Below are 13291 nucleotides of genomic sequence, written 5' to 3'. Positions count from 1 at the left end.
AAAATGATGCAAACAAAACACATAGTTTCTGGATTCAATATCATACTTTCAAAGTAAAAATTCAGTAAATGACTGAGAGAATGGAGAAGGCTTCATTAATTATGGAAAAAGCATTTTATCTCAGTTTAACCTGTGTGATTTGATGCTGTTATAAAAATTAAATTATTTTTAGAAACATATTTTTAGTAAATCAAGGAAGAAAAATATCTGTCCATTTAAGAAGCAAAATAAACTTTTTGCTGAATAAAGAGTATAATTTTTCATATAAATTAATTTTAGAATGAATTAGGACTATAGTATTACTTACATGTGACAACTAAACATACTAGGTACTGTTGTATTATATACTAGAGGCCCGGTGCACAAATTCGTACACCAGTGGGGTCCCTCGGCCTGGCCTGAGGGATCGGGCCAAAACTGGTTCTCCAACATCTCCCGATGGGTCCCAGATTGCAAGAGGCCACAGGCCAAGCTGAGGGACCTCACTGGTGCATGATTGGGGCCGGGAAGGGATGTGGGAGGAGGGACCGCAGGAGTGCTCCAGGGCATGTCCAGCCCATCTCAATCAGTCCTGATTGGCTGGACCCCAGCAGCAAGCTAACCTACTGGTCAGAGTGTCTGCCCCCTGGTGGTCAGTGCACATCATAGAGAGCATTTGAGCTGCCTTAGCATATCATTAGCATATTATGCTTTGATTGGTTGAATGGCCTACCGGGCACTTAGCATATTGGGCTTTTATTATATAGGACTAGAGGCCCAGTGCACAAATTCATGACAGGTAGGGTCCCTTGGCCTGGCCAGCGATCCCTGCCTATCGGGGGGCCGACCAGCCAGGAAGAAGGATCCTGGGAGGTTGGCTGGCCGGGCTCCCAAACGGGGCAGCTCCTGCATTGAGCATCTGCCCCCTGGTGGTCAATGCATGTCATAGCGACTGGCCAACCAGTCGTTTGGTTGTAATGGTTGCTTAAGCTTTTATATATATACTAGTAGCCCATTTGCAGGAAGAATCCTGCAAGCAGCTATGTGCGCTGCTGCTGCCGCTCCGCCAGGGCTTTTCCCTCCGGCAGCCACCTTGCTTTCCGCTTTTCCTCCCTCTTCCTTCTAAGTTGTCTTCAGTCTTCACTCCTCCCTCCCTCAGCGTATGCAAAGTAACTGCCATCTTTGTTGGGTAATTTGCATACTCACCCTGATTGGCTGGTGGGCATGGCTTGGGCGTAGCGAAGGTGTGGTCAATTTGCATATTACTATTTTATTAGGTAGGATAGATAATGTACCTATAATGTGGCTTGTTTATGAATAAAATTTAGTTCATCTTTCTGTAATTTATCCGACTCTGAGTATTTTATATTTAAAAGTTTAGAAAGGAGATACATTTTTAAATATCCTGATGCTATATCTATGAAGTTAATATACATAGATGGCTTTTGATGTTTGTATTACATATTAGGCAAATATTAAAAAATTCTCATCAATTTTTAATGAAGTTAGCCAAAGTAAAAATACAGCTTTCTCTGCTCAGTAATTTCAGAATATGTGTGAGAAGTTGATAAACAGAGAAATGGGATCATCTCTTGAATTTTATCAAATTCTCAGAGAAACACTATGGATCTATACCTTTCAAGGTTAAGTATATTAACCCGAGGGGTCAAAATTTTTACTCTACAATCCCCAACCACCAATACAAAAGCCAACATGGTTACTTACATAAATTTTGTATACCAATAAGGTAAGGGAAAGCCAGTTACATTAAAAAAAGCATAATTATTATTGGTCTCAAGAATAAGAGATATCCAATTCTGCTAAAAAAAGATACTCTATGGAACTGACTTTTATAAAATTTTAATATTAAAAATAAAATGCTTTCTTCAAGTAATATAATTTGCTAGCTAAATAGGGAGCCAGCAAATCAAACATAACTGTGAAAAAAGATTATAAATAGATGATACTAGAATAAGGGCAAATTAATAATATTTCCCAAATTATAGTGAAAAAAGTTATACATTTATTATAATAGTCTGCATATCAAAGTTATTTAAGTGAAAATAAAGGAAAAATATATAGGTGAAATAATGTGTAAAAATTCCATGTAAACAAAATAATTCATGTAGATATCAATTTTGTCCTGCTCTAAAAGATATTTAGATACAAAAGTTGCTATATATGACTAGAAAATAGGATAATTATTTCAGAGTAGAAAGAAAAAATCATGGGATGACTGAACATTACTGTGTAATTACTAAATCTAAAAGGTAATTTGCATTATTTGAAAGTGACATAAAATAGCCTACTCAAGATATAATTTTTATTTATGAACACATACTGTATTTTAAAAGGAGTTAGTGACTGATCAAGAACACAAACCAAATCTTTCTCATATATAACCATTGTACTCAGGTCTTCACTAAATATTTAAAACAGCTTGAAAGAGATTTGGGAGATAAAAACATGATTACAAACAACAATGCCCATACATAAAGACTCAAATACACTAAACAGGCTAATATGAGCACTGAATTTTAAGTGAAACACAATCTTTGCTTCTATGATGGCTCTAGGCAAAAGTTATTCCCCCAACCCCCCACTTCTTTGGGAGTGTTTACACCAACCTGATCCCAGCTTCTCCAGAATGGTACTATGACATCCTTCTATATCTTGTCTTTATTAATCCACTAGTAGCCCTGTGCACGAATCCATGCGCCAGTAGCTCACTGCCACCCTCCTGTAGCTCCCTCTCCCCGCTTCTCCTGTAGCTTGCTGCCCTGCCCCCTCCTGTAGCTCTCTGCCACCCACTTGTAGCCACTAGCTTGCTGCCACCCTCCTGTAGCTCCCTCCGCCCCCCTCATAGCTTGCTGCCCCACCCTCCTGCTGATCCATGATCCGGTCGTTACGCTTCACGGTGTAACGACCATTTGCATATTACATCTTTATTATATAGGATGCTCCCTCAGTAACACTGCCTAAGAGCTATATTCTTAAAATGTCTATTCACTGCAGTTCGAGTAAAAATTTTATGAGCCTATTGGATGCTAATCATTATGGTTATTTTGCACTCCTAAACTTGAAAATATCATGAGTGGGGAAAAGTGATGTAGAGCTCAATCCTTATAAAATTTTAAGTGATTGTAGTATTAAATGATGGTATTTTAATATTTATTTAGCATTGCTGTGTTTTCATCCTTGACTAAGAGTTTATTATGCAGTGCCTTATGTAATACTGATGACAGTCTTATGTACAAAGTACAACAGTTATCCCAATTTTATATTTGAGAATTTGGTTTAGAAATATAATTTGTCCAGGGTTATACAGGTATTTGGTTGCAAAGCCAGATTTTGAAATAAACTTTTAAAAATCCAAGCTCGGGCTGTGTAACTACCTTACATCCTGCCTCCAAGCTAGAAAAAAAAAAAAAAATGATATAGGAGATAAGAGAAAGCCCAGAGCACACCACATTATAAACTCCATGAGTACTCTTAGATATTGTCTTCAACGTCCTAGCAACCAGCAGATTACCTAGTATACTTACTATTCTATAATTACCCAAAAATGTAGGCCATCAATATAAACTTTTAAAACTTAAATAAAAGAATTCGTAAGTCAAGTAGTTTTGAAAACCAACATTTGAGTCTAAACTTTGAAAAGAACCAAAACTGTTATATGAAAATGTGTGAATCCATTTTAAGCTGACAACAGAAAATAGCTCTAGAATAACCTGGAAAGTGGCACAGTCGTTAGATCTCCACATTTCTCATCTTTTCCTCCCTTTCCCCTCAAGAATTGTCAAAATATTAAGGATTGGCTATTGGAAATAAGAGAAAGAGGACTGGAAAAAAAGATAGCTATGAAAAGAAGAAATAGAACACCTTTCACTTACAATGAAGAAAGCTGGAAAAAGTGCCAACGTCAATTTATCCATCTTATTTGTTGTTGTTATTAATCTGCAAACTCATAACTTTTGTTGCACCCATCAAAGACTTGCAGGTCAAACATCTAGACTGATATCTAAGGAAAAACAAGTGCCACCCTTAGACGGGATGTGAGCACTGGCTCACTGGAGTCAGACCCTAGAAGAATGAATGATACACAAGACAGTAAGACACATTTAGATACTAGTAAACTGTTTACCGAATTAGTAAAGGCTGAGTGAAAGGGCATAATCCTGAGAGCCACCAGTATACCGCAAGTTCAAACAAAAGCACAGCATTTTATCTATGGGCCTCTGGCAGACACATGGGACAAAATGGGGGATCAGGAAAAGTCTGTATAGGTGAGATAGGCTTAGAGAAGTAGCAACAAAAGGAAAAAATATACAAAGCCACACTCAGACCCTTCTCTGCAGAGGAATGAAATCATAGTTACTGGAGGAAGGGTATCAAATCCATCCCCTCTCTCCGGGACACAAGTTAGGACCAACTTAAGTTAAAGAAAGGGGAGGAAATTATATGCCAATTAATGTATTTTATTTCCTTGAGGTCTAGAAAGGTAAGAACATAGAAGCTTCTAGGTGGTAAAGCTTTTCAGAGGTCCTTAATCACATTTGCATTGAATGTGTAGTTTGTTTAGCTACAGTTAATACAGCTGCATTTTGACAGAGTACAGCTTCTAGCCTCTGGGAAAAAAAAAAAAAAGAGTAAGAAGATAATCAAATCCAACAGAAGGAGGCAACTGAGTAAAAACTATGCAAATGGACCCTAAGACATTGATTCTTGGGTATTGCCAATGTTACACTTTAGCCAGTATTATGAGATGGGTAGACAGGGCATGTACCAGAAAAATTCTTAGCCATTTGTATTAAAATAGCATGAGCAAAGGCATAGAGTGGGAAATAAAACTTGAGTATATAGAATATAAGCCCAACCTTACTAATTAATAACCTATTTAGTTCATGTGACAAAGAAATTTGAAATGAAGCAGTAATTATTAAGAATGTTACTGAATTTTTACTCTAGCATTGATTCTCAACTAAGGAGGCAGGGGAAAGTGTAATGTCCCCCCTGAAGAATTTGGAAGTGGATAAAGTCATGTTTTTGGCTGTTAACGGGAGGGAAATGGTTAAGGGCATTTAGTGATTTGAAGCCAGGGATGCTGAAAGCTTAGCAGTGCACAGGGCATTTGCACAATAAAAATTAGCCCCAGTGCCAATATCGACCTCAGTGATAAATATTGAAGAAGTGAATGAATACCTTGTGTATCCTAGGAACCTTAGAAGGAACACAAAATATGGTAATAGAAGGGAACTTTGCTTCAGATCTACAAATCACAACTTGTGTAACACCGTTTTTATTTTCCTCATGTGAAACATCTCACCTGACTTCTTCAGAACCAAAATTCATTTAACACTGTGAAATAATTAGGCTCTGGCTTCATTGCTAGAGTCATAGTGAATAGGCTTAAGAGTAATGGTTTTAATTGATAAAATAACTTTTTGAAAACTAGAACATGTGTGTGTGTGGAGGGAGTCTTGAGTGTTTTGGGGGAGATTTATATTTGTAATTACACTTTCCTTTGCCTAACCTTAAAACTATTTTGCATATATTAGCACATACAGGCTAATAAAAAGGCATACTCTAGGAATATTTAGGAGTTGATGAAAGCAAGTATAGTATTAAAACAATCTCCAGAAAGCAAGCATAGTATTAAAACAATCTCCATAAACAAAGCCCTGGAAAAATTCATAAATACCAGATACTGTGCATATAACCCTACTTAGTAGCTTAGTCTTTTAACAGGAGGTCACAAAATCTCCATTTTTGTAAATGAAAGGTATCGATATTTTATAATTCCTCAAATATATGTTTAACACCCCCCCCCCACCCCATTCAATGATACAAGTTTATAGAACCTGAATTTATGGTCACTGGTCACCATATCTATATTAATATAACTAAAATATAAAAGTACTTAAGAAACACTCAAGAAATGCCAAGTTTACAGAAACAAAGAATAGATTAGTTGTCTAGATCCAGGAGTGGAGTGGATAGGGGATGGAGAGTGAATAAGTGTTTATGGGTTTCTTTTGGGATGAAAATGTTCTAAAATTGTAATGGTTGTGAATATCCTAAAAGCCACTGAATTGCACACTTTAAATGGGTGAATTTTATGTCATGTAGTTTTATCTCACTAAAGATCTTTTTCAAAGTATGTAAGAAAAGGTTAAATGTTGTCCAGCTATAGCCACAGCGTGAAGATCCTTTCTGAGGCTGCTTTTCAACAGAGATACGCTCTGCCTTCCGGATTACTTCCATTCAAGATATGAATCTGGTTTCATAGAAAAAGCTTCTAGAAGAGACCATGAATATCTACACCTTCCACAGACCGGAGCTGGAAGCCCTTTGAGAACAAGAATCAGCACCTATTCTTGTTGCCAGCGGGCTCTGGGCAGCTCCAGAACCACCTGTTGAGAAGGCTTGCCACACCAGGCTCAACCCGAGCTGGGCCCCCTTCGTTTCCCTTCCTCAAACCAAAGACTATCATCTCAACTCCATGTTTCCTCCTGCCTAGTCCCAGCTTTGGTCCCATCATCCCTTTTGAGGGAACTCACAGTGGTCCTGATTGGGAGGTGGGGACAGTCAGTGGCCAATTGGCCTGGCCTCACCCTGATTTCCTACAGGCCTCTAACCTTGTCCTCTAAATGTTCAGCAGTGGAAAGGTACTTATAATTTTGAATTGTTGCACCTTTAAAATAAATGGACATTTTAGCTGAAAAACTTAAAAGGTGATAATTTGTGGAGACACACAGTAGATACAAACAAAATTTTCATATTGTCTTATTACTTTTGCAATGAAAGCATATACTATACTTAAAATCTAAATTTACACAAACATCATTTTAAGCATATCAGTGTAAAACGTAAGTGTTTAGGTTTCATATAAAGAAGAAAAGGTTTGCTTTGTTTTGTTATGAACTAGACAAATGAATCCTAGATGTTGTTTGTAAGAATCAGTGTTCAAAATACCAAGTTATTTTTGGGGGGAGAAAGAAGGAGTACTTGACATATTGGATATAAAAAAAAACAACTATAATTGTGAATTAAGAGTCAGTAGTGAAACAAACAAAGGCCTATAAAGTAATGTCACAGAGATTCCAGAAACTACATAGAGAGAAAAAGGGAAATAAATCATATTACAGTTTGATTAAAAGCTTTAATTACAAAAAACTATAACTGAACTAGAGGAGGATATAGACTTTATAAATTTGGATTTTAAAAAAAGCAAGACAAAATATTAAATATCTAGTATAATAATGTATACAATGCAAGAAATTACAGAATATATACCTTAGAAAAGAATAAAGTTCTTACGTCAATGAATGGAAAAATAAGCTTAAATTATGAATTTCTGTATGATGCCATAAAGAAATCTGAAAAACAAGTAAGTTGGAAAAATATTGCCAACATTTTAACAAAAATCATGGGGGCAGAGGGAACATACCTGATAAATTCAGTTATTTTCTCCTCTACTGTTGAAGTATTATCCCAATGCTAGACATTTCTGAAGAACCAATACATGACATTAGTGTTTCATTTAAAAATCAATATCCATGTTCACTTTACAAATGTCAGTGGTATTTAGGTATGCAGTAGGGCTAATTTCTCATGGGTGCTGTTAAAGATAATGATGATAGCCCTGGCCAGTTTTGCTCAGTGGATAGAGCGTAGGCCTGCGGACTGAAAGGTCCCAGGTTCGATTTCGGACAAGGGTATGTACCTTGGTTGTGGGCACATCCCCAGCAGGAGGCAGCTGATCAATATTTCTAACTCTCTATCCCTCTCCCTTCCTCTCTGTAAAAAATCAATAAAATTTATTTTTTAGCCCTAGCCGGCTTGGCTCAGTGGATAAAGCGTCAGCCTGCAGACTGAGGGGTCCCAGGTTCGATCCCGGCCAAGGGCACATGCCTGGATTGCAGGCTCGATCCCCAGTAGGGGGCGTGCAGGAGGCAGCATTTTCTATCTCTCTCTCCTTCCCCCTTCCTCTCTGAAATCAATAAATATATTAAAAAATAAAATTTATTTAAAAAAAAAAAGATGATGGCAGATATAACTGAAATATCGACACTTGGTGATAACAATGTCTGATCTTCTTTTAAATGCCCAGGATTTTTGCATGGCTGTCATTCATATTTCTGCAGTAAGGACAAAAAAAATATCTCTAATGGAATAAATAGCATGAATGATTCTTTAAAACTGCTGAGAAAACATACAGGAGGAAGTGACTATACAGAGTTCTGTGTATTTTTTACTTTTTTAAAACTTGACTCGTGTGTGTATATATGTGAAGAAAGAGATGGTAGATAGAGATTATTAGAAATAAATATGTGTTAATGTGTTAAATGTGTGCTACATATAAAGGACCTTATTAGGTATTAGTTCCCAGAGGTGACAAAGAAATAAAATACTCTTTTTACTTTCACAGGGACTTATAATGGGAGAGAATTACATATCCTCAAATAATATAAAAGTTACTAGAAGAGACAGCAGAGAAGAAAAAAACTGGCGAGTATATATTAGCCAGAAATTGTTATGCTATTTCTGATTTCCATTGTTTCATTAGCTACCAACCATTACTGTAAATGTATTGGCTTATCACGGTTAGACCTGTTAAAAAGTTATTAGTATTCCATGACATAACATGGAAAGTATATTTGAAGCTTTTAAAAATTATGCAGCTTTGAGTCAACATCAGAAGAGTTTACACTTCTCATACTCATCTGAAATCTAAAGAAGGCTTATATGCTCATATGAAGATCATATTATTAAGTTCAGGAAATGATTTCTCCTCAGTCACAGCAGTAGAATGAGATGAGAATGCATTAGGAAAGCATTCTGAGACCTCTCAGCCCCACCAGTAATCCAATCAGAGAACAGTATGCAAATGACCTAACAGGAATACAATCAGAGCTACAAGAGGAAGTCATTTCCATTTCCATTACTACTTAATGAGATTGTGCTGTAATTTTAAGGTGGTGGAAACCTACAGAAAAAGCTTTTCTTCTCCCTCTGCTTTATTGCAGCTACTTCCTCCAATTAGACTGAATGAGAAATTACGGCCTTACCTGACCCAAAGACTACAAAGTGTTTCTAAAATAAAATGTCCCCCTTATATAAGTGTTTTGAATCCTGCTAACATAAGAATTAAAAAGAAAATGTGGCCATAATAATCTTTATTTTCTTCCCATTTACCAGTGTGATATTTAAACAGTCTACATTCTGTAAGACCTTCTTGCTCTATAGCCTATCATCCAGCCCATCAACTCTTTTAAGATTAAAATACCTTCTGGAGAAAGCTACTTCTTAGGCACTGCAATTCACTATGTGGGAAAGTTATTTTCAGGTTGTAGTAGTTAGGGCAAGTACAGGACACAATTATGAAAATCACTGAACATTTGAAATTAAAGGACACTTAAAATCATTATCCGCCCATTATATTTCTCCTTCCTTCTACAAATGAGATGCAAAGAGGTTAAAATTATCTACACAATAGTTTACAGAGAGCTGTTAATGGAGCTACATCTCTTGCCTCCTGTTTTGGAGTTAATTAGGTTTGTATTTCCATTTTCTTCCCTAATTTCACATTCTTTCCTTCCTTGCATGGTGAGCCTATTAGTATCTATATTTACTACTTATTTATTAATAGATATGAACCTATTCTATATGAATTGTTCTTAGTGCTTTTTCTATCTTTAATCATTAAGATAGCCTGTGAAATAGCTACAATTACCCCCTTTTATAGGTGAAGATAATGTGGTCTGGAGAGTTTAGGTGGCTTTTTCTAAAGTCACACAGTAAGTGGTTATATCAGGAAAAGGAACACATTATCTGTATGACCCAAGGCCAAAGCTTTTAAGAACAATTGGAAGCTGTTTCTGGTAGTATGCCCTGCTTAGGTTGTCCTATCTCCTGCATCCAGATATTTCACTTCCCTAAAAAGGTCATCCAAAGCTAACTTTTTCAAAATACTTTTTTATTAACTAATTCACCCTAAGGAATGATGACTAATGGTAACAATGTGTTAACTTTCAGGGGGTATATGATTTCTATCAAAGGAACAATGTTATAAGCCAAAAAAAAAAAAAAATAGTGTTAACTCTTACTGCAAACTCATTGGATAAAGGATTTGGGGAAGCTTTGTATTTTGAGTTCAACTGAGGAGGAATATAGGGGGCAACCTGTGTGTGGGGGGGTGGGAGGTGGGGAGGGCCTCGCAATCTGAATCTGTGCCAGTAACCAGTATCCTAATGCACATTCTTGTCAGCCTATAATTAAGTCACTGCCCCTTCCTTAGGCAATCATCAGTTTTCCTAAATACTCCCAGTTTACAAGGGCCACAAACCAAGAATTTAACAGCTTAGCCCGAGGGGAGGTCACTGGCCCCACCCAGGCCTTTAGTTGAAATCTCACTTCCCCATTCTAACTAACTTGGGTAGGGCTGCAAGAGCCTGCCACAAAAGCCCGGAAGTTAGGAAACAAAGTATTTAGGAATATGTATAAGGGGGTTTAGGCTTTGGATCTTCGAATCCCCTGAGCCAGCAGCACTGCTTTGAATAAAGGTTTCTTTTTTTCCTGAATCTTCTGAGTACCCCTTGCGGGTTTTCTGGTTGCCTGGTAAATTCTGCAACACAATGTTTGCCTATATTTTGGAAATTATAATTTGCCCAATATATAAATTACATTTCAAAACCATTTTCATGTTGTGAATGGGAAGATTAGGGATATTATGCATTATAATGTTCTAAACTTAAAGGGCTTGTCTTTTACTAATTCATAGACTTTTAGATTTAGTCTATGAATTAATCTAGTGATGTTAAAATTTTCCTGGAAAAACCACACACACGAATCTCTAACTAGGGATTGGATGATGCAGTGGGAATTGAGGATGTGTAGTGGGTTGGAAATGACTCCCATCTCCATCCTCACTTCATTCAGACAAACTCTCTCTATATATTTCATCTTTACAGCAGAATTAATTTCACAGAAGCCCATGGCTAAAAATAACTTGAAATTCATTGATTTTGTACACATTCGTTACAGGTAAGCAAAATACCTTAAGTATTCCCTACATTCTATAATATACCATATTTATAGAAAACTTGTTTTAACAAAACTGTTCAAAATTGTATATTATCAGTTTTAAACCAAACCATGTATGTAATATATGTTGGAACTTATTTCCTTCAATAGTGTTTAAAATGTGTTAAATTCAGTAAATGATTTAATAAATGTGAACATATACCTTCTTATTATTCTGGCATTAATATATTTTCTCTCTCTCCTACTTAAAGGCAAAAACTCTCAAATAAGAATATTTAATATCTATTCATGATTTTTACCTACACAGCCATTTTCTGCTTTCTACCTAAAACGCTTATTAGATTTTAATCTTTATACATGTATTTTAAAATGGTAACTCTTTCTTCTATAAGCTTTTTATAGTTCTAATTTTAAGTAATGTATTAACATTCATGATTTATACTGTTTTCTTGGTCCCAAATATGTTAATAGCACAATTTACATTAAATCTACAAAGTCTAAATACCTGAAATTTCTACTAACCAGATTCAGGTTTAACTGAGCCAGTATTTTACTATATTAAATTAGATTTTAATAATATACTAAGAACATTACAAAAACTTTAAATCAGTGATCGGTTATTCAAAAGTTTCATAAAATATTAAATACAAATTTTTATTAAAATAGGTGGAACAATGAAGAACTAATTTTATTATATGACAGGAAATCTATGATTAGAAAGTTTTATTAGAAAGGGTTATATAAAACACTGATTTTGTGTTTACTGTTACTTTTTGGTTGCTTTTATAAAATATGTAATACCCTTAGATATTTTATTTTCTTTATATACTTACATTTTATTACACGTAATATTCTGTACCTTGTCCCTTATGTTCTACAGTTACTCTAATATTCATCTGTGCTTATAAAGGCAAATGTAGGATCCCAACTGGACAGTGTACTTATACATTCAATTGTTAGTGTATATTGGGGTCATTTTTAGTGTTTTCTTGTAAAGAAATGGTAAAATTTTAAAAGATGCTTTGAGTGTCTTTATACATGTGTCCTGATACACATGTGTAAAGCGTTGCTTACTATATACCTCAAAATGGAACTGATAAATCAGAGGGAGACAAATCTCAAACAAACATATAAAGCAAATTGTCTTCTAAGTGCTTCTATCAATTTAGATTAATACCAGCAACACATAAATGTTTCTTTAGGAGTATATTCTTCAATTTTTTTCTATATTGTCAGATGGAATTAAAGTTGCTAATCAGCTAATGTTAAATTAGAGAGAACATACTGGACTATTCAAGTGGGCCCAGTGTAATCAGAATGGTCTTTAAATGTGGAAGAAGGAGGCAGTGATGTGAGGTGAGAAGGACACATCCAGTTATCACTGCCTTTAAGGGTGGGAAGGGTTCACGTCTCAAGAATGTGGGTAGCCACTAGAGCAGTGATGGCGAACCTATGACACGCGTGTCAGCACTGACACGCGTAACCATTTCTGATGACACGCGGCCGCTGAGGCGGCCTCATGCCGAGGATGAAACATTTGCTGCTGCTGAGGATGAAACATTTGTGAAATAACGTTTTTTCCTCAAAGTGACACACTACCCGAGTTATGCTCAGTTTTTTGGCGAAGTTTGACACACCAAGCTCAAAAGGTTGCCCATCACTGCACTGGAAGCTAGAAAAGGCAAGAAAGTGAATTCCCCCCTAAAATTTCCAGAGGAGATTCAGCTCTTGATTTTAGCTCGGTGACACCCAATTTAGACTTGTGACCTGTAAATGGTGAAATAATTATTTTGTGTTAAGCCGCTATTTTTCCTTTGTGATTTATTTCAGCAGCCATAGGAAACTGATGCAGATTTCAGAACTTCAAAGTATACTGCTTCTGTGACAAATACCTGAAACTATGGAAGTGGCTTTGGAGTAGGACAGTGGGCAGACGCGGAAGAATGCTGAGCAACGGGAAAAGTTTAGATTGCCTTGAACAGACCAGTAGAAATATGTAAGCAATTCTGCTCAAAGACTCACAGGAAGTGAGGAACGAGGTAGAGAAAGCATTATGGGTAACATGTTTCATATTAAGATTCATCAACATTAAGATTCACATCATCCCTTGTGTCACAGAATCACAGTCTAGTTTAGGAGAAACATATGTTTATAAAAGTTTCTAGGGAGCGAAATCTGTAATGTAAAGGGTGCACAGAATAAAAATAAATACCAATTTAGGAATATCTTAGGCCATTTTAAAATGCCCTAATTAGCATAAATAAAG

The sequence above is a fragment of the Eptesicus fuscus genome, chromosome 19 (genome assembly GCF_027574615.1).
Source record: "Eptesicus fuscus isolate TK198812 chromosome 19, DD_ASM_mEF_20220401, whole genome shotgun sequence".
Taxonomy (NCBI): domain Eukaryota; kingdom Metazoa; phylum Chordata; class Mammalia; order Chiroptera; family Vespertilionidae; genus Eptesicus; species Eptesicus fuscus.
This window is presented reverse-complemented; position numbering follows the sequence as displayed.